Source organism: Micrasema longulum, unplaced genomic scaffold, assembly GCF_059751315.1.
Source record: "Micrasema longulum isolate JH-2025_06_02 unplaced genomic scaffold, ASM5975131v1 h1tg000127l, whole genome shotgun sequence".
Lineage (NCBI taxonomy): Eukaryota > Metazoa > Arthropoda > Insecta > Trichoptera > Brachycentridae > Micrasema > Micrasema longulum.
Window position 1 is genome coordinate 1,559,049 of NW_028277333.1, and position 23,256 is coordinate 1,582,304.

The 23,256-nt window shown below is 32.9% G+C and overlaps 1 long non-coding RNA gene across 2 annotated transcripts in view; it reads right to left on the reverse strand.

Annotated features, from left to right (window-relative positions):
* LOC148284366 (uncharacterized) overlaps positions 1 to 23,256 on the reverse strand; it is a 75,238-nt gene that overhangs the window by 39,818 nt on the left and 12,164 nt on the right. Inside the window, exon 2 of one of the 2 annotated variants that reach the window (XR_015825029.1) lies at positions 19,435 to 19,497. This is a non-coding gene — a long non-coding RNA (uncharacterized LOC148284366). Of the gene's footprint in view, positions 1 to 17,776; positions 19,498 to 23,256 lie in introns of those variants that run through there. The other variant, XR_015825028.1, reaches the window with a different exon arrangement.

Genomic DNA, 23,256 nt, shown 5'->3' on the forward strand with positions numbered 1-23,256 from the left:
TATACCACTTCGGAAGTTAGACGAAGCAAAGACAGCCCAAAATTATGATAGCTGGATAATGTGAAAAGTGACATTAGAGCGATTGGCTTGACGAACTGGAGAAGAGCCGCAGGGTGCAGGGACGAATTTAAACAAATTCTGGAGGAAGCCAGGGCCCACAACAGGCTGTAGCGCCATTGATGATGATGTGCCATCTTTCCCGTTGAATTTGAGTTGGGTCATCATCCAGTAAAGCCTGCAATTGCTCGTTTTCGCACTTTAGTGATCTACCAGAGCGCGCACTGTCTTTCACATTAAAATCACCACGTTTAAAATATCGAAACCATATCTAACATGTTTGAATCAATGAAGCGTGTTGACCATATGTTTCAACCAGCAAACAATGACTTTCCACGGCCTTTTCCTTTTGATTAAATAAGAAAAGCAATGCGTGCCGCAAATTTTTATTTAAATATTGTGTTTTCTTACTATTTTGGATTTTATTAAACTGATATACGAGTACATATTGTCATAAAAATAGTTTCTTTTTATGTAACGTCCTAAATGAGTTTTTTTATATAACTCCTGAGTGTATAATATCTTATTTATGTATTGTATATTTTATTAATAATGAAAATATTAAAATAATAACTTTTTAACATATTGCATTGAATTTTTTTCTCATTTATAGTATTTAATGTATGTTATTTAAACACGGTTTTTTTAATATAATTTATTCAAAAAATAATTCTAATGAATAAGAGATTTCGAAATATTGTGGACGTAGGAAACAATCCATTTTACTTGGCTGCTTATCTGGCTTCATTATCAATTTTTTTTCATGGCGTTTTTGAACATTTTCTCGTTACTTATCGTTTTGATGAACATTGAAAAATATTTTTTTTACATAATTAGTTAACACTTGCGTCAGTTATTGTGAAAAACTACAGAGTTCATCTCGATGAATATATTAATTTATCTCCTAATCTAAATATGCACCCCTTAGCAAACACAAAGACAGGTAAATAGGTGTTTGGGTAAGTAGTGAGTAATGAGGTAGACTCAATTCTTTGTATGATTCATCGTCAATCAATATTCATGATCGTCATTCACCCACACATTTGCTCACAATATAATACGTAGCGTGTATTTCTCACACGAGCCTATTGTAACAAAGCGTTTGTTATATAATGTGACCTCTGAGTGTGGAAGTTACGTAAAGACAATAATAATTATGAACCATACCTACAGAATATATATGTAGATTATCATTGAGGATAAATTAGGCACCGTTCATAATAAAAAGTAGACTATTGTATAACCGCCGAAAGGAAATTATATATAACAAAGGGTTTATATAATATTATGTCCCTATTCAAACACCAAGGTTCAGGGCCGCAATTACAAACGCTATTTTCATCCGTAAATATGGAGACGGAATAAGATAAAATTCATATTTATGTACAAAAAGGGTATATTTGTGTGAAAATTTAAAGTATCTTCGTCGGTAACCTGTAAATGAACATGTTTAAAAAAAATGTATACGTGTAGTATTTTTCATGCAGAGAACTTAATTTGACTAGATAGATAAAATGGAAGTTAACATTTATCTTAAATTTTATCTACATAGTAAAATTAAGTTTTTTTTTTTTTTTTAATATTATTTATTATGGCTTTTACCATTCTTGATTATACTAGCCAGAACAGTGTTTACAAATGTTAAATGGGAGCAAAACAATATTACAGACAAGACTGTATATAAAGCGGAATATGCATAATTTTTTTTCTTTTAAACATGTTCAATTACAGGTTACCGATGAAGATATTTTAAATGTTAATGCAAATATACTCATTTTCGTACACAAATACCGATTTTTCTTTATAGACAGTCGAATGTAACTATGTTAAATTCCCATTGTATTTGGGGCCCCGGTACTTTTACAATTTTTTGCAGATATTTGATAAAACTGCTTTGGTCATGATTTTGATAAAAATAATGATAATTTTATTGGTTGGGTTTTATTATTTCATTTATTGTCCGAGAAGCGCTTTCGCTTAAAGGTCGAAACGCACCACAAAACTTTGTATGGAGTGCCGCGCAAGTGTAGCGCAGCTGTAGTGTGATTCGTTTCACCCAAAACAGTGAAAAGAATATTTCGTGATGCCGCGACGAGTCGCGCAGTGCCGCTCTAGTGCTGTTTGACCCTAAGAGGGTATTTTGGGTATACCAATAAATGTTATTAGTAAGTTAGTAACTACTTCATCGTTATCACCCCCCTTTCTGCACCTAGTGGTACATAGGGCACTGCATTGGTAAACCAAATACAGCAGAGTTCGGTCACTTGTCACACGTAAGTAAGATGATCAGTATTACGCTTCATGGGCTATTTCAGGACTTTTACCTGAGAACAGCTATCTGGGTTCTGGTTCTATTTTACATAAAGAACTGTTTATGTTTATAAGTTTATAATCTAAACACAATTGATATGTTTACTAGAATCTAGAACACTACATCACATAGTTACATAAGTCACAATAAGTTACTTCGTTCAAAATGAATAAGTATTTGAATTAATTGATTCGTAAAAGGTTTCCTTCATGTGGAAATGTACTGCGCGAGTAAGTGGGTGAAAACTTGTCGATTCTATCTCCAATGTGAAAAGACGTACGACAAACCTTTAATTTCCCATGTTTCATCGTAAAATTTCCCCTCGAAATAATCACAGCAACGATTTAACACACTCAGAAAGCCCTCGGCAATGTTCTGGTTCCACTCGTGTGTGTTTTATGTAACGTACCGTACAATGATTACGAGTAATTCAAATTTGTTTTCTTATGATATCGTTACAAAGCGAACTAGATAAGAGAGATATATTTCATGTAATTTGTTTGAAAAATACGTAGGCAAGTAGTAAGTAGATTATATGTACGTATATCTGTATTTATGTAACTAAACTACAAAACTACTAAACTACTAATACAATCTTATTATCATACATAACAAGTCCTAAGTAAATACTCACATTATTGAAATTATATATGAAATGCTTGGTTTTTTAATGCGACCGATTCAATTTTTTTTGTCTAACGACTTCAAAAACATTAAAACATAAACACTGCTTTAGACCACATGCATACGTGAGAAGTCAGTTGGACTACGCTTCTATTATATGGATTCCCCAATATCAAGTACATATATTATTAACAATCTAGAAAGGATATAGAAAAATATAAATAAATTTAATAAAATACAAAGTTGGTTGTACTCCGAATGTAATTCAAACTCTGAAGTATAGAAGAGTGATTGCAGATCAATTATTCATATTTAAACTTGAGAACAACGTCATAGATTGCCTTTTACTTACGAGTTCTTTAGAATATCTTGTACCTAGCAGGACAAGACTCTAAACCACATTTAATTTGCCAAAACCTAGCACAAATACGAGAAAAAATTATTTGTTCTATAGAGCATTTCATTATTATACCGTTCTCTCCGGTCACGCAGGCATTTTTCATATATCCTATACTAAATGTAGAAGATTTCTTACAGGCGACGCCCGTTTAGTTATACGAATATGTCAGTAAATACATATGTTCAATATTATGTTTTATATTTTACTTATTAAATTTATTATACATACTTATTTATTTGACGTTTATTTAACGTTTAAAAAATATTTTATACATATCGATGCTGGAAAGGAAAACGTAACCAAGCGACATATAACAACTTCACAGAACTGAAAAAGTTTTTTTTAACTAATAAAAAAATCTCTTACATGCGTATTATTTTGGCGTGATTCCTACATAATTTAAATAACAATTTAAAATACGAGATTCTTTATTAATTAAAATAAAAATATCTTTAATTGTCTCTTCTGTAACGTTGCTACAGCATTTCGCTTGGTTACTTTTTCCTTTCCAGCGTCGATATATATATTTTATTTGCAATTACCTAATTTCTAAAATTCTAATTTTTTTAAATTGATTTTATTATATTACTCGGTTATTACCTATGCACTTTAATAATAACATATGTCACTGTGAAAAATGTAAATTTACTGTTTTTACCATTTTTCTATGTACTTATATTTTCAATATAGATTGCATGTAAAAACTGATGTTTTTTTCTCAAATAAACAAATAAATTTTCATTCTTCTACCTTTTGACGTGCCCTTGAAATTGGGGTGTCGGAGGCTATATTAACTAAATTTCTAAAATAATTTAAATACATTTTTTAAAAAGATTATCAAATATACATACTACATAGTTTATTTTTGATAAATAAATATTCTTCTTCTTCTCGTGGCGCTCCTATTGGTGGTTAGCGACCAACATTTAAAATTCTTCTCGGCACTGGGCCATTCTGATGAGCATTACTGCATCTGTGCCGCGATTATGAACGCTATCTTCATCTGTTCATATCGAGACGGTACACTTTACTTCTCTACAATTTCTATCTACCTCGGTTTGTTCTACCGACTTGTCATCTCGACGTCTCGACGAAACCTGGTAGTTATATCAGGATGCAATTCGACTTCAAAATTTACTTATTTCTTTTTCATATTTTAATTTTAATAGTCTTAAGAAAATAAGTGCCAACCTCAGGACGGTTTAAAATTTTTATAAATCGTAATTAAAGGAATTTTTTTTCGATGGAATAAAATTGTTGTCACTTTCAATGCGTAGATATGCGTATCGAGGGGTAATAGATCCGTCGCGCCGGTACAAACCGATGAACTTACATCAAAACTTGATGGTGGGGGGATCGGTAGTGTGTCTACGTAATCGCTCAAGAGGATTTATCTTCAACTATACCGTCATGGTGAACGTATGACGTCCTTAGCTTCCCATCATAATCGCTGCCCTGGTGTTCCAAACCCGAGGATTCCTGAGCCATGATATTATTTTACGTCCCATACCTCGTCTACCCTCTATCTTCCATTTCACTATGACCTAGAAAAGGGCATATTTTTCCGTACGGAATATGTGGCTAAAGTATGCAGCCTTTCGTCTTTTGACGGTGGTTAGCAGTTTTCTATATTTTTCCATTCAGTACCCTCTCGTTCGACATCCTATTATATCTTTAAATCAGGGCTCCCATTACAATGGGTAGTTAACAGAATTATCTTTGACTCGTGTACGAAAATGAATATATTTGCAAGAACATTTAAAGTGAATATGGAATTGTATTTTGATAATAAGTGTGAATAAATAAATAAATAAATAAATAAATATTCGTTGGTAATTGAACGTGTTTAGAAGAAAATATTGAATGCATATTCTTTTTTTCATATAAAAAAACTTAATTTGACTCTGTAGATAAAATTGAAGATAAATGTTAACTTCCCACTGTAATCGGGGCGGGGCCCTGGGCAATTAGCTAATTTCAGATTTTTTCCAATTTCTTATTTTGACAAAGATGGAAAAATATTGTTGGTGACAATTTTTTTTTTTTTGCTCAGTTGTGCTAATATTGGTGAGGGTGAATGTTAGTGAGGATATGTGACGGTGAGGACATTTGTATATGGACATTATATACTTGAAAGCCTTAGTAAAATCTTTGTTTAATTATTTATAACGATCCTATATCCTCTCTGTTTCTAGTACCTATTTCACGCAAAACGGGGAGAGAAGTATTTCAGCGCCGCACATTCCGCTCTCTACAGGAATTTCTGTACTCTCTACCGTACCCCAAGGTTTCCTCTCGTATCAAATTATGTTCCGTATAATTTCGTTTTGTAAAAAAAATGATATTCCTAAGAATTTTTTGTGCAAGAGAACTAACCGTACATTTTTTTAATCGTGGAAAAATAATATATAATTTATATTATAGCATAGACCTCAAAAAATACGATCCGACGACACAACCGCTGTAGGGGGGTTAAAATTGGCTGCAAGCAGCAACCGACCGAAAGAAATGGAAGGATATGGAAGAGGCTTATATCCAGCAGTGGAGGGCAGAAGGCTGAAGAAGAAGAAGATTAAAGCATTATACTTGACGCACATCGTCCATGTAGTGGTGGTATTGGTACTCCCTAAATGACTTAATTTAAAAAATACAATTTACATATGCAGTTTTGTCATTTTTTGAGCTTTAGCGATTGATAAAATCTTTTAAATCCTTCAAATTCCAAATGTATAAACACCGGGTTTTTAAAAAATTCTGATAAAAAACATTTATTCCACTAAAAAGATGATTTTTTAGAAATCTCGTCCGTTGAAACAACTTAAACGAACTAAGATGGTGGTGATGATCATACATGAAGTCAAATATTCCAAGTGATTTTTCTTAGTATAGTCAATATTGCATTTAGAGGGTTTTACCAATATACCTATTAGGCACAAAGTGGTTGACTTTATGTGCCTACTTTTAAACTGATACAGGCAGTATAGGAACAATTACATACTGAATTTTAATTCGGGGAAACCAAACCATATATTAGCTTATTATGAACCTAAAAGAATTCAATTCGGCTTCAATTGATCAACCCTTTGGGCCTCGGTTGATTGGGATCTCGGACACCTAGAAATATTACCCCTTTGGGCCCACAATTGTTTTTTTACTGTTTGGAGCAATCCAAATGTAATAAAATGTTTTTCAATATAATTTATGTACAAATCTGTAAATAAATAATCAGTTGGGGCTCTACTTTGGAACAACTTAATTTGTCAGCATGCGTCGCACTCCGAGTATGAACACAAATTGGTACATGAATACAACACCAGGTTAACTAGTATGGGAGGGCTAGCTGTTCCTAGATATTGTAACAAATATGGCAAAAGGACACTGCAACACAGTATACCTAAAATATTTAACATATTACCAAACAATGTCAAAAATAGTGAGTTTAATACAGGAGTCAGACGTATGCTCATATTATGGCTAATGGAAAAAAGTTTTTTGAATTAGTGATAGTCAGCCTCGTGGTGTAATGGTCAGCGCGTTTGCCGACCAAACAAGAGGTCTCGGGTTCGATTCCCGACATGGTTGTTATGAAATATTAATTTAAAAGGGTGATTTCACACCAGAATATTTCATGGTCCCTGGACTGATACCTGAAGCGTAAGACTGATCATCTTATCTATCTCGGCGGCCTCCGTAGTGTAGTGGTCAAGACGCTTGACTCACGCACGGAAGGTTCCGGGTTCGATTCCCGGTGAGAACACAAAAATTAAAAATGTGATTTTTCTCAAGCCTGGGTGCTCTGTGATGTAATTTACCACTGTAATTCAGCCTCCTGGCTTGTTGTGGTGCAAAAATAAATGTATATATTAAATGTATATTAAATGTATAAAATGTTTATATATATGTATATATATATATGTATCTTCATGTAACAAAAAAGTGATCAAGATACGCTGCAATTGGTGTACCAATGCAGTGCCCTATGCACCATTAGGTGCGGAAAGGGAATGATGATGATAGTTTTTAATCTTTAATAATGTTATATTATATTTTATTTTTTATTTTATATGGTATAATAAGTAACGTTTTTTAAATAAAATTTTGCTAACGTAGGTTAAGTATGAAAAATCGAAGGAATATATGAAAACCTGCTGGCGAGTTGTACGCTTACAATTCAGCAGGATTTTAATTTTAAGACTTGTGTAAATATTTTTGAAAAAAAAAACAGAAGAATATGTTACTCAAAATTAATGCTACTAAAACCAAACAAAATTCACAGATACGATTATACATATATTCCTTATTTTTATTACAATAATTTTGTCTGGAAGATATTGCTATTAGCAGTAAGCTAGTCAAAGTGCATGTATTTCGATATTCGAAGTTCAATAAATAAATAACATTTAAGAATGACGTAGGCCCAGTGGGTTAAGTTCTGTCACATTGATAAGACCCCCTTAACGGGACATTATTCTTATGTCAACAGATCAAAACATAAGATTAGATACGATACCCTTTGTAAAACTTGGTATTTCCTTTATTTTCTTTTTATCGAAAATCTCTCGATAAAATTACAATGGGAACACTCGATGTTTACAGACAATTTGAAGGAATAGTCAAGACACGATTATACACTATCGTGAAGATTTTCATTACTAATTAGGTACTCGGTAATAATAAGACTAATCACTATCGTTACAGAGATAATGAAAAGGAAAGATATCAAACGAATTCGAATAAAATCGGACAATTACATAATAAACGACACTGCACACGCGATTAGTTTGACTGCATTTTTGCTACAACTTTTTTTTTTCATTCTTTCCAGAACTGCAAAGATAAATAATTTGTACAATAATATTTTTGAAAATATTTATTTTATTTTGTATTGTATACTTATATATTGAATACCTCCCAAAGTTAACTCCATACTGAGGGTATTCGTGTAAAAAAAGTTTTAAAATAGAAGAATGATTCGGAGGAATATAATATAATATAAAATTATTTATTTATACATCAACAGTTCAAAGAACCTTTTACAGTAAAAAGTTTTACAGAAATAATCACAGCAGTGAACAATTCATTATGTAATATATAATATGAAATATAACTATATAATTCAACTAACTAATTAAAACTAAACAAATTAGTAAAAAAAAAATATTTTTTTTAAAACTGCAAAAAAGTAAAAAAGAAACATACAAATATAAGATGACAAATAAAAGATAACAAATTGAAGTGAGAATACCTTGTGTTCTAAATATAAATATAGCAAATGAAAATTGAGAATAATTTAACATAAACAAAAAGTGAGTAGTATTTAGCTAGGTTATAATGAAATTGAAAAATAATGCTACAATAAGATTTTATAAATAATACGTTTTTTGGATCAATGTGAAAGCTGAAATAATCTTAATAACACTTTTATATTATCAGTTGGTTGGAAGAAGTTGGAATTTTGCAATAAATCCACAAATGTATAATTTATATATATGTTAAAACATAGGCAGAATGGTAAATGTTACAGTGTGTAAAGTGGCCACCTTAACCAGCCAATGACTGGTCGTAAGCCCGTTAAATGCCTGAACATTTATATTATTTTATGTAAAATGGTCTTCATCTCTGCTGTTATATATTGATGTTTAAAAATTGATTGCTTGTGTAAAAACACTTAAACCATGAATTTGTAACACAGTTTAATTTTACAGATAAAACCGACTTCTGTTTACTGAAGTGTTTACTATGTGAGAGTACTTCTCAGAAAAAAAAACAGCTATCAACATTATCACAGAGATAGGCATTTGATAAATAAAATATTAATTCAAACCTGAATGTATGAATAAAAATAGAAAAATTTAAATAAAAATATATTCAATGTTTTTACGACCTCGGATTGTATTTTTTGAAAAAATATGAAATGTATCAAAAATAAACTTCATTACTTTTTGTATTATTCTTGCAGCAGATAACTCAAACTCCGTATAGGGATGGGAGAAGGGGTTAACAGCACAAAACTTATATCGGTATTTTTTTGTATACAGGCTTCCTTATATTATTTAAAAAATAATGTTCTAGGCACATAGCAAAATAGTGAATGTTACAGTAAATGCGTAAACCAGCCTATGACATGTCATAAGTTCTGAAAACGGCTAGATTTACATACTTCTTTCTCAAAGAGGTTCTCCGTCTCTGTTGAAACGTTTCGCTATAATAAACAACGCTTCCATTTTAAGACTTTATGACATAAAACAGCAGTTCCTCAAAGGTGTTCCGCGGAACGCTGGGGTCACAGGAGTTTCGAGAGAAAACCATAAATGGGCATTTAATGAACCTCAAAAAATCCTTGACGAATATTTCCCGAGGAGTTAAAGGACATCGGGACATAGCCTTATTCTGTAACGAATTCGTTTCGTAAATTCATTCATATCGTATGAGGGGGGACGAGAACGAAATACGATTTTGATTGCGTTAGAGTGAGATGGATGAATTTATTTATTTATTTACATATAAGTAGTTTCTTACGCATTTTTTGAGACCTAAGCCCTACTCCAGGGGACTAAAAGTCCTGTGTTGAGTTGGGATGAGTTATTAGTTGACACAGACATACAAGTATATCTCCACAAATATTATGACGAACGAACGAAATTCTGACAGAATAAGCCTGCTGAATCCATTTGCAAATCAGACCAAACCATCGATATTAACTGTGTCGCAATATGAGAATTTTATCGATGTAAAAATTCATCCTCTCTAAAACAAAAATTCGAGTCTGCTGATTCAAATTTGAATGACTTTTGGATTGCTTGGACATGCTTCCGTTTGTATCGACTTACCGATGTGAGACTGACTTTTCAGGTTACGCCTACAATAAAAACAAGTTCAGAACTAGATTGGATCCCGCGCCAGACCTCCGCATTCAATTGTTGGACATAAAACCTCATTTTAGTGCTACTATATGCAAAACTGTGAAAAAAAAAATCTTTACATAAAATACGTGCAGTAAATTTTTTTAATTCAAAATATAGACATTCTATTTAAGTCGAACTTTACAACATGCAAACAATAGGGTGTCATGGGTCTTAAAAATAACATTTTCGTTAATTGTCAAGATGGGGGGGGGTTCCGCCAAAAAAAGGCATATCAATTATTAGGGTTCAGCAGCAAAAAAATGGTAACCGCTGACCGTGATAATAACCCGCTCGTCGGAGTCCTAATATAAATAGGTAATAACTACCAAAAGACCCATTTTATGAGCCCTTTGCAGGTGAAGTAACGTTTGAAAGGAAAATGAATCTCGTTGCTCACATTACATTTCTGTAATCATCATAAGACAAAAACTTTTTTTCCCGGTTCTTTATGTGTAAAACATCCATCGCTGCTCTAGTTCTCGTATGTTCTATAGACTTTTTTTAGCAAAATTGAGTTATAAATGCCAATATGTTCATTATCTTGTTGCGCCCCCATGTAGCTAAGGAACTATTATTTTTTCCGTTATAAAATAGTATTTTCAGCATTATTTTAGTGCCAATCTCCAGTTATATATTTTACTTATTTGACTTTAACAACAAAAAAATGTATCTTGTAAAATTTGCAAAATGCTCTATTGAACATACAAGAACTAGGGCAGTGCCATGTTATGACATCTATTGAACCTTAAAAAATATTTTCCAGGGCAGTTACAGGACATCGAGTAAAGTGGCCTTATTCTGTAACAAATTCGTTTGATAAATTTCGAAATCTAAAACATTGAACACAAAAGTTTGATCATTTTGTCAGTTGTTTCGCTTCATCTGCATTGGGCTCATATTATGTGCAACAAGTCCTGTACTGACTCCGATTACCCCCTCTACAATAATGACAGTGAATCGAGAAAGTTGTCAGCTTCAAATACTTGGGAGTTCACATAACTCAGGACGATGGCATGACCAAAGAGCTCGCAACCCGTCTAGGAATTTATTGTTGGAGCAACTTTTAACACAACACGTGCTGTCTCGAACTGCAATCTGTACTCAGTAAAAAAACTTTCGCTACTTATTTAATCCAGGTGGGGTAGGTCTACTTATATTAGTATTGAACCGGGTTGTGCCCCGTAATAATGTTGTGGATTCCACGAATCAAAGCCCCGAGATTCAAATCACAACTCGATTTATTTTTTTCTGCATAATTTATTTACGACTTTTAGCAAATTAAAATTGAAGTATTTAAGTAAATAATAAGAACTTAATTATTTTTTTAAAGATATAAGAGTTTTTTAAGCGACGGTCTACAAAATGGTAGCAAGAAAAATATGAAATCTGACATTGGCCCTTCTAGATCCAAGTCACAGATATGTCAATCCGACCTAATTGTACAGTGCCGTGCGGATTTGGAAGGTACGTGTGAAATAGGCCAAAGTCGAATACCTTTCAGGTAGATTCTTTTCCATTTCGTACGATCGTAAAAATCATATTGGGTGGATTGAGTTTTTCTTATTTTTATTTATTTAATAGCGGGTAAACGCACTAACCAGTAAACCATGAAGCCGACTAATCCCATATGCAGATTTATTACCTGAGAGTAACCACAAAAAAAATGAATATAGTTAAAAGCTATCCACTTTAATTTTTAACGTATCGTGTGGATGACCTTTATGAAATCAGCTTCTCAACATTTTTTATAATTAAAAGGTTTTCACTACTTGTACTAATAATATAATATTACCTATGATACAAATAAATAGCACGTTGAATATGTAGGTATGAGTACTAGGTACATAATTCTCAATGGAAACAAAGATTCTTTTGGTGTCAACAAATGAATGACACTAATATAATTTTCTTAATCCTATTCACATTCACCTTGTTGTAATTATTTACTTTCCTAATCTACACGTTTCATGAATTTTAATGTAAGTTTGAACAAAACATACCTTAATATTGAGACATGCAGTTAAGAATTTCTAGTAATTAAACAGTTTTTTCATGTTCTTAAAACAGTTATTTTATTCGTTTAAGTAAAACACATTTCAGAAAATTCCTAATTCTTCAATGACTACCGTAATTCATGAAATTATATCCACAAATTTATTAATAATTTCAAATTTATTGAGGAGAAAGACATACCGCACGGAATATATATTTTAAATGGTTTCGTTCATTTTATATTAAGTATTCTTTTAAATGCTTAACACATTCACTGCCAGCCTAAAATACGAGTACTTAAAACTCAAGTATAAATTCAAACATGTTTTATTATCATAATGGCTCGGAATCAAATAGTAAAAAAAATGCTAAATGAAGCAAATATTTATATATATTATGTAGGAATATATTTTCGGGAAAAACGTAATAATGATTACTCCACCAATAAGCGGAACTGGAATATGGATTGAAAAATTCTTCCCAAATTCAACTCCGCCGATTGGCGGAGCCAGCGGTGAACCTGAAAACTCGACAATTAATTTTATATCTAGTTGACATATTCATCAAAAGATTATCTTGTTTTTTAAGTCAATGTTTTGATGACCCTCTTCGTCGGGACAGTATTCATCAACTTAATTAGTGGCTTAAAACAAAATGCGAGACAATGATGATACCTCATTACCCCTTCCTATTTCCCGCACCAAAAGGTTTAATAATGAGGCGGACGGAATATGAGCTCAATAGCGAAATACCGGCGCCGAAGTTTTTTGCAACAAAAAGTAAGAAGACAGCAGAACTTCATAAAGTAATAATCTTGTTGTGTGTCAGTAGAACGAGAGCCACATTCTGAGTTACGTCACAATCCTCACAGTTACTTAAGAGAACTTCTTTCGAAATGTTCTTCTATTTGCCCACTTATATGGTTTACGCTATTACACTAGTATTGGATAACTATTCATAATGCCAACGTATTACATTATGTGTTGCAATTCATTTTTAATACTATAACAAAGATAAATTTAGCTATTTTATTTGATTGCGTTTTCACATAAACATCTAAAACATAATGGGTTTTATGTTTTAGATGTTTGTATATAACCCGGTATAAAATATAAAGGACGGTATAGTAAACATTCTTACTTATAAACCTCGAATACAGTTATGCCCGATATAGAGCTGGGAAAGCGACCATAGAAACTTATTCCATGTTTATACCTGTGTTCAACGTGATATAACACTGGAATAAGTCACATCTTTTCGTCGTAAAATGGATATTATTTATCTCGAATTTCAACAAATTAGAAAACACGCTGTCTTTTTTGGGGATTTTGAAGTGAAATATCGTTCATAAGTGTAAAAATGATCATCAAATTTACATTACATTCAGATAAATTTTATTTAGCATTTGTTTTGAAAATGATCCTTGTTATATTTTGCGGTATTTATACATAAAAGATTTATTAAATTACATCTTTAAATTTATTAAATGAAAATCTATTTCGGTATGTAATTAATTGTCTACTAATGCTAATTTATGCGTGGTGTAATATCTACGCCTTTTTAAAATTATTTACATTAAATATTATCTTTCAAAAGTCCATGACGCCCAGATAATATACCTTATTTACGGTTTGTTCTTTTAAAAAAAAGTCTTAAACACCACAATATAAAATAAAACATTAATAAATAATCATGATCGTTTTTGATGAACTTGGAATTTGTAAGTTACGCTTGACATTTGTTTAGTTTGTTTTCTTTTGTTACTAATACTAATATAAATAACGTATTAGTATTTGTAACTCCGCATGCACACGCAACTTTATAAAAGTACGCAGAAATGTGGAATGGTAAAAAAATAAACGATGGAATAAGCTTAGTATACTAGGTCGTAAATATTTTTATAAATAACCTTTTTCTTTCGGTATACATAGTTACACGGGGTATAGTTATTCCTTGGTATAAGTTTGGTATGAGGAAATCTAATAAGGCCTAATAATTTTACTGGAGCAAGAAGTGAGATTTTCAAAGAAATCAAGGTAAGAAAAAAAGTAGCCGTCTACCGTAACTTTTTAAGAATGAGATTAATGAAAATAAATTAGGTAATACATTATATTATAGGTGTATCCTTATTGCGTGTTGATCATATTGTGATTTTCCTTAATCACAAAACAATATATTTTTATGTAATTATACGTATGTTATGTTCAAAGGTTTATCGAACACACCCGTATGGAAATGGGTCCCATTGTGTTTGCATCGCAGTCAATAATAACGTGACCGGCTTTAATTATACTTTGCTTATATTATAATAAATATAATTTAAAAATCAGCCGGATTACGTAAATTTTTATTGTGTAACGAATCACGGCGATAGGTAGAAATATTTTCACAATAATATTTGAGATTCTATTATATCATTCGAGCGGCAATTTCGATATAACCCATAATAATAATTAGCGAATATAGTATTTGGAGCAAGAGTAGCCGGTGATGTCACTCGCGGTTACCTCGCCGCCGATGTGGATCATCGATTTATCCAACGAATGAAACAAATCTCGTTTATCTACCTACTCGTACAAGACCAACGAAAAATACGTTCATTAATTTTATTCAACTGTAAAATTAAGCCAAAGATCAAATATATTATTAAATAATCATTCCACTTTAATTTAGCGAGGAAGCAAAGTAATGTGGTTCAAGATCAGTTATAAAACAGCTGAGCCGGCCGGTGAGGTACTTACGGACGATTTGTAATCTTAGTATTACGGACTCACGTTTATACGGAACGTTATGTAAGAGCCGAAATGCCGGTGGAGGCGGGTCGCTACCGTCAGCGGCGGCGTTCGGCGTCCTTATCGAACATCGCTAAAGTACAAACAAACGCCAAGAGAAAATAATGGGACACCGCGAACCGCGAGGAACGAGCGAACCTACATAAAGCGAATGTCGCTTATGTAAGCGGTCATTACGTAAGATAAAACAGTCGCTGTGCGGGATTAAGTAGGTGATATTGATGTGTTTGCAGTATCTGCGGCGAGAACCGGCTGTGGGTAAGCCGGTATGTCCATAATTTCAATGTCAACCGCCGCGCCGCGCCGCGCCGGTGGAAGGATGGCCCGACGCGGCAGTCGGCGCACGAACTCCACCCCTGTACTCCGGTCCCGAGGGAGATGAACACTACGAGCGGTGAACGGTGGCGCTGGTGGTAGCGGTGGCGGTGGGCGCCACACCCGTAAATAGATTGACTGCGAGGCTGTTGAAAGCTCAAGAGTTTGAAGCGCCGGCGCTGTGTAGAATGCACGATTGTTCACGGTTTAAAAAAATATTCTGGTAGATCGGGGAACGAATCTCGGAACTCTGATCTGTGGTCCGTGACTATTATGAGACCCGGGTTCAATGTAAATAAAATAATTTAAATTTGACTATTGATTACTTGTATATAACGTACGGAAATTTATATCAAATTTTCTATCTACACAATATATATTAAGAATAAGTTCTACAGGAAAAAAATTATTAAAAAGCGCTAACTTAGGTAGACTGACAAAAAAATACACTCTACGCTAATGATTAAAAAAAATACGTACTGCTCAAAGTTATTTCAATGAAATTTCCCATAAAGATGTAATCATTGACAAACGTGGAATAAAGAACAAGCCACGTATGGTAAAACGTTCTGCCTTATATTATTGATAAATTGGTACATTCAAGAGATCCATATCTCACCCGGGAACTGAACACAGTTGCGTTAACCTATTTCCGCCAGAAAAACATTGCTTGATATCAAACCTGAACGTTTTTGAATTTTACTGCTGAAGACAATGATTGAATTTAAAACTTTAAACTCGAGATTATACAATCGACTAGTGTAAATTTCTTACGGAAAGTAAATTTAAAATAAATCTTTTAAATACAGATTTTCTGTCAATGTATTGTATTAAAATGAGAAATAAAATTAATTAAAAGTACTGCCAACTGCATAATAGAAATCACTGAAAAAAAAGTAGCAAAAAATGTGTTTTTTAAATTAAAAGTAATGGTTGGTTGTTACATAAACACGATTTGTTGTAATAAATGTTAAGACGGTGTTGCGACAAGCCTTTATTGTACGCAACGAACCACAACGAACGGCTTATTAGAGACGTATTCGTTACTCATTCATCTTTCACTTAAACTAACAAAAATCGAAAGAGAAACCTAATGAGCTCATCAAATGTTTCTTCGCGGAACGAGTCCTGAGTTTATTTAAAAATACTACTTAAAAATAAAACACGTGCATGTCAAATTCATTACAGGAATTATGTTTCCTTTTTGTGAAAATTAATCTCGGAGCAGAAAAAGGACACTATGCTGAATATGAACGAGTATTGACTGATTCGCTGATTAACGATAATTTTTATTTTACAGTTTGGGATTTTTGAATTTGAAACCATCATTTTTAAAATCCGTAATCCGTATCAAACTATATTAAAATATCCCGTCAACTCTTGTGTGGCCGTGGTGTGACACGAGTCTACATAGGATACGAGACTTGATATATTTCTCTTATTTATTTAAATGATGAATTTAAATTTTTTGTAACCTTAAAATGGTCATTTTTACACAGGAGTTTGTAAAATTTGTTTAAATATGCTGGATTTTAATGCAAAAAAATATTTATCCTTGCTATGCGAAGAATAATGATACGAACGAAAGTGATGCCAACACCACAATAAATCTGTTTTACTGTGTAAGAAAGAGCACGAGAATATAATTTATAACAAGGAAGACAGAGACGCTGTTCTGTAGCCGATGTTTGTGTGAAAGTGACGGAAACAAAGTAAGAAATTCATTCAATCAGTCGGTTCTTAGCAGTGAGCGAGAGTACATGTTAGTTAGTTAAATGATAACATTTAAGATTTTTTATTTATTTTGCTATAACAGGCTTAAATTATGAAAAAAAATATATTTAACAGTACGTCCCTATGGTTTTTTTTAATATCTAAACTTTAGAATATTCTATATTTTGCTAGAGGCAACACGATGTAACATCACCGCATGTAGATATTTTTTTAGCACTGCATTTTAATATAAGTCATTAAACAATATTAAGTATCGCATTATTCGTGTAAATCATTCTCATTCACAAAATTTCGTAATAATAAGGCGAATCTTCGGCGCCACGAAACCAAAATCCACCAGCTAAGGGAAGGTAACCCCCACAAAATTCCTGGAGAAGGCAACGGGGAACCACTTCAGTAACACTACCCAGGATATCACAGTGATCACCAATGTCGCGTCGGGGGGACCTGACCACCTGACACGGCACACGACGAAAGAAAGAAAAGAGGTGGTGCATGGAAAACTGGTGAAATAAAGGGATGGTAAATAGAAATAATGGATAACGTACAATATATTTTGTGTCGATTGCATACATTTATATAACTGGACTGCCGTCATGAAGAATTTTTTTTAATTTCGAGTTTTTCTTGTATCAAGCGGATATTATTTTATTGGTAAGCAGGAAACCGCAAGTATTAGTAAATCGTGAAATGTTCAACGCCCAGACAGTCTGTTGCTTTGGGTTACGGGCTAATATACCACCGTGCGCTGTAAGAGGTTATTGCATAAAATATGTCGCAACGTAATTTACAAAAGATATGACCTACTATCGGCGGCGGCGGCGGCGGCGGCGGTGCGGGTTAAGATATTATTCAACGCTGAACGTAATAATGAGAGTATGTAATTCACAGCTTTTTGTTACCAGTTCTTATGCCTCGGCTGATAGTATACGGGGGTACTCCGCGAGATTTCCACCGTTAAATTAATGACACACTTTTTAAAGTTTCACTGCCGTTTTCAAACATTCCCATAAATGTTTAGTTTATCTACTAAATTAAAAGCGATAAACAAACGAGTCCTTTGTATAAAGAATTTCACACAGCATTTTTGCACAAGCAATTTTGTTTAATTTTGTGATGGCATGGCGCCTAGAAGATACACTGCAAAAATTAAACTACACGAGAAAAACAGACACCATTATTATTATCTACAAAACTACCAAATTATTTCAATTTTTTTAAATACTGATCTCGAGTTCTGTTTCTCGTGTACAAAACAATAAGAGTACAATAGATAAATAAGTATAGATCTGATGTAAATATTGTGTTGTAAGTATTATAAAAGACTATTTTAATCATAGAAGTAAATATTTAAAAAAATACCTTTCAGCAAAAGATCGATCGAGATTCAATTTTAATACTTCACTGGTGTGTCCCGTGCCGAGGGAGCCATTTTATATCATTTTGAAACGTGCCTTATAAAACATAATTAAATCACAATATCAAATATACTCGTATAAAACTCAAAAATAAAAATACTTTAAATAAAAACATCGTTCTACCTATTTGGCCTGATCCACTCATCAATCCGTGCTCACTGCGCATAACACCTCCATTATCCATTTCTTAATGGCGATTTTATAATGAACGTATTTACTAATTGCCCTTATGGGCAATGGAAATGGGTTGTACACTTTAATAGAGAAGTAGACCGATCCTCTTAGACCAAAAGTTGTGTTAATTTTCGATTGCCTTTGCAGAATCAGGGTGGAATATCTAGTAACTCTAGTAGTTGAATTTGGTCTCATGGGAGGTATTGAATATTTTTTGTATGCATACGTAAGTAAAATTTTTGCATATTTTTTTTACAGTCATAAAATTAAGTTTTTCGTATATGTCGAGGGAGTTCGTTCTGACGGGGACATTCTGGATAATTTTTATCAAAGCTTTTTGTGCAATGATAAGTTGTTTGAGTAATGTGTCATTTGCACATCCCCATCCAATTATACTATGTTCGCAAACCTGATAGATAAAGAAATAATGTATTTTTAGAGGTTCTTTTAATCTGATTATATTTCGTATTGTTTTAAAAAAATTAATCTGTTTTTTTAGTTTATTCTTAATATGTTCGATTTGATTATTCCATTTTAAGTGTTTATAGGTTGGAATTATCTTAATTGGTTCAAAGGTTATGTTGTTTAGGAAATCACCCAATCACAAAATCTTGTTTCCTGAACATTTCGTTCGATGTGACTCCCGTGGTTTATTCTTTTAGGTACACGATATTCCTCACGATATTCATAAAAGTTGTAGCTTATAACTTACCGCTTTTTCACCCCCTTAACGGCTTCCAGAATTGCTTTTTCTGTTCCTGCAAATAAACTCCACCTAAAACAGAAATCGAAAATGATCTTAATATTCATTTTCATAAATAATTTGTCATCAACATTATTATAATTTCCTAATCCTCATACAGCTGTGCATAGGACACCGCATTGGTACACTACAGGAAAGTAAGGTGATCAGTATTACACTTCAGGTGCCAGCTCAGGGGTAGTGATATATATATATATTCATTTTCATGCGCCATAAACGAAAATAATTAATTGGGTTCTCATACTACGTTTCTAGAAAAAAACTTGATTCTCTATTAACCCGTGAATGAAAGTACTACATATGTATAAGCAGGTAAAGAATTGTAATGCGTCCTTGAGGCGATTTTTAGCAAAGTAATATTATTAAACGAAACTTGAAGCTTGAGATATAGTGAAACAAAAAAATCTCTATACTCGAAGAGTTATGCATGATCTGGGGAAGTATTCCAAATGCCCTCGCGGCCGTATTATCTCGTGTATTTACATACAAAATACACGAGAAAAACTGTTTTCTCGTACCGCGAGAGTGGTTCAGAATAGCACCCCTGAGAGTTAGATTCACCTTATCGACAGCCCTACTGAAAATTATTATTACTTATTTTGAACTTTATTGAAAGGCTATAATATAAATGAAACCAAGAGTACTAAATTATCTAGAATACTTGGAGTACGATCAACAATGCTTTGAGTATGTCCAAATGTTTGCAGACAAGAAGGATTTGATGGGTGTTTATGTAATAATGTTTATTTTGCTATTCTTTGATAATATGCATGTGTCCACTTTCCATTATGGTGTATCTCAACTACAACTCAACGCAGGGCGCTAGGCCTCATGGAGTTAGGGATACGTTATTATTTTTATGTAATATGTATTTTTTCATAAACAAAAATATATATTTCCTCCCTAGGGTGTCATTAAGATCTAGATTTACTGTAGAAAGGGAAAACAGTTTTTTAAAGCGAATTTATTTATTTATTTATATATCCGCCCAATGGGCATTTTTAAGGACATATTTATGTACAGAAAATTATTATAAAGAAAAGTAGGAAGACACAATGGTATATAGTAGATTTTGTGGGATTGAAAGCGGGAGAGGGGTGTTTATAATTGAATTTGATTCAGTGATCGTTTGAAAGAAGACAACTTGTTATCAAAGAAATCAAGACTGGTATGTTTGTTAGCAGACCTAAGAATTCTGGGCATAGGGGAATGAAAACCATAGTTACTTCTATGGTTATCGGTATGAAAGAGTAGGTTTTGTCTGAGGTTTCTAGTTGGAATATTTAATTTTATTGAGCTCAGTAGTTCAGGCGCATCAAAGAGTGAGTTGAGAATTTTAAATAGGACTAGAAGGTCGAATTTGTTTTGACGGTTTTGAAGAGAATATATATTTAAGCTAGTTTCTAACTCATTATACGTATATTGGTCTCTGGATAAGCCCAACCTCCAGCCTATCTTTCTCAAAAATCGATGTTTAACTGATTCAATATTCTTGATGTGAACATCATAATATGGAGATCAGATAACAGAGGAATACTCTAGGTGCGGGCGAACTAGGAAACAGATGAGAGTTTTAAGGATATTGATATTTTTGAAGTCAGTTGTGCTTCTGTTAGGAGTTTTAAGGATTTATTGATAACATGTTCAATATGAATTGTAAAAGAAAGTTTAGTGTGAATTATAATACTTTAATCTCGTATACTAGACACAGATGAATCTGGAAGTCTTGACATTTTCAGGGATTATAACCCGTCATTGGCTGTTTAACGGTGTAACATTCAAAATAATTATTGATTTGATTAAACTAACTGGTATAAGAAGTATAAAAATTGAAAAGTATTTTCAGGCATTGTCTAGTAGGTTAAATAATTCAGCCAGATGAATCTCACCCACATGTATAAAGGTTTCGGCTATTTTACTTCACAAAAGATAACAGATATAAGAGTTCAGGAAATGCTGTGTAAAGTGGGCAATTAAAATAGCCAATCACAGGCCATAAGCCCTGAAAATGTTTTCCCTCTCAGTTGCAATAAATGTAGAACTTAGAGTTTGCCCAAATGTTTGTTAGACAAATTCTAAATACTTACATTGACAGACATTCAACACATGTAAAGAAACATATAACTTTGTCCCTTTCTGTTGCATTGATGTATTATTGTATCTCTTTCGACTAATTATTTTAAACGTACCTGTACTATTATCAACATTGTATAATATTTAACAGTCTGAAAATGCCCGTAAGGGGGCTAATCGATAAAATAAATAAATAGAAGTGTACAAGTCATTTTAATTTATCACTTATACAAACTTATGTTAATTAATAAATATATTCTAATAATATTGGTAATTAGAGAAGAAAAATGTTATTGAGAATTGTCGGCGCGTTTGACTACTATGCAAGAGGTCTCGGGTTCGATTCCCGACATGGTTGACAAGAATTATTTATTTAAAAATGTGTTTTTGCACTAGAATATTTCATAGTCCCCGGACCTGAAGGGTAAGACTGATTACCTTACCTTCATGTAAGGAACAAATATTATTTTGGTAGTCGGAATTACACAGAAAAGTTCATTTTCATTTTATTTGACAGCTTGATTCTGGTTGGTTTGTTTGTTTTAGAGAGCATACCTGCCGTTTTTATAAATAATATTATAGCTAAGTTTAAATTAATTTAACAAAATAAAAACTAATTCGATTGAATACTATTTTTATTACTAATTCAATTGATTCCCCAGAGCTAATTAATCTACTCGCTTACTTGCTTACCAGACCAATTAGACTGTCTAATCTTTTCTATATTCCTAACATTAAAACTAATCATCAGACATTCACAAATAATTTGTGTGATGGGGAAACACATAAACACATTCTATGAGAAAACACCCATACACATTATATGTGAATGTGATGCTTTACGAGTGCATCATAAAAGGAGCTTCATCCTCGGGGGCCCACTCGTTAAACCTGGGGATGTTAAAGAGCTCGCCCCCTATTTAAGAGCCCGATACTTTACGGATCTGGGCTTAGAGGGGGAGATTTAGCAAAATGTAAACTCTCGCATTCCACACAGTAGCCAGGCTCTTTATAGACCTGGGCTTGGAGGGCGAGAACTATTCACGGGGATCCGTCACAATAGAATGGTCACAGGTCGCAGTGACGTCAGGAGCTTGCATAGCACTGACTTTCACCACCAAGAATAACATTAAGAATCATCGGAAACGTTATACCATCCCTTGTATATGTGAAACATTTAACAAGAATGTCAATAGTCTAGATATATATATATATAATAGTCTAGATTTAACACTCCATGTAATAAGAAGAGAAAAGAACCAACAAGTTTGATTCAGAATAATGGAGAATATACGCTTTGTCTTTTTGTTGCTCTTTGTTTATTTTCATCAAATCAAATGCAATTTTACAGTCCTACTTTCCTACATTCATCCTCCTCCACTTTTCATCACTTCCCACCATCTCCTTGTTTTTTCCCTATTTTTTTTATTTAAATTTATATCGAAAACATTGAAATCACTTGTCATTTAATTTTTTATATCATCATCATAATTTCCTTTCCACACCTAATGGTGCATATGGTACTGCATTGGCACACCAATCGCAGCGTATCTTGATCATTTTTGTTACATAAAAGTAAGATGATCAGTCTCACGCTTCATGTACCAGTCCTGGGACTATGAAATATTTTTAGTGTAAAAACACCCTTTTGAATAAATATTTCAAATCAACCATGTCGGAAATCGAACCCGAGACCTC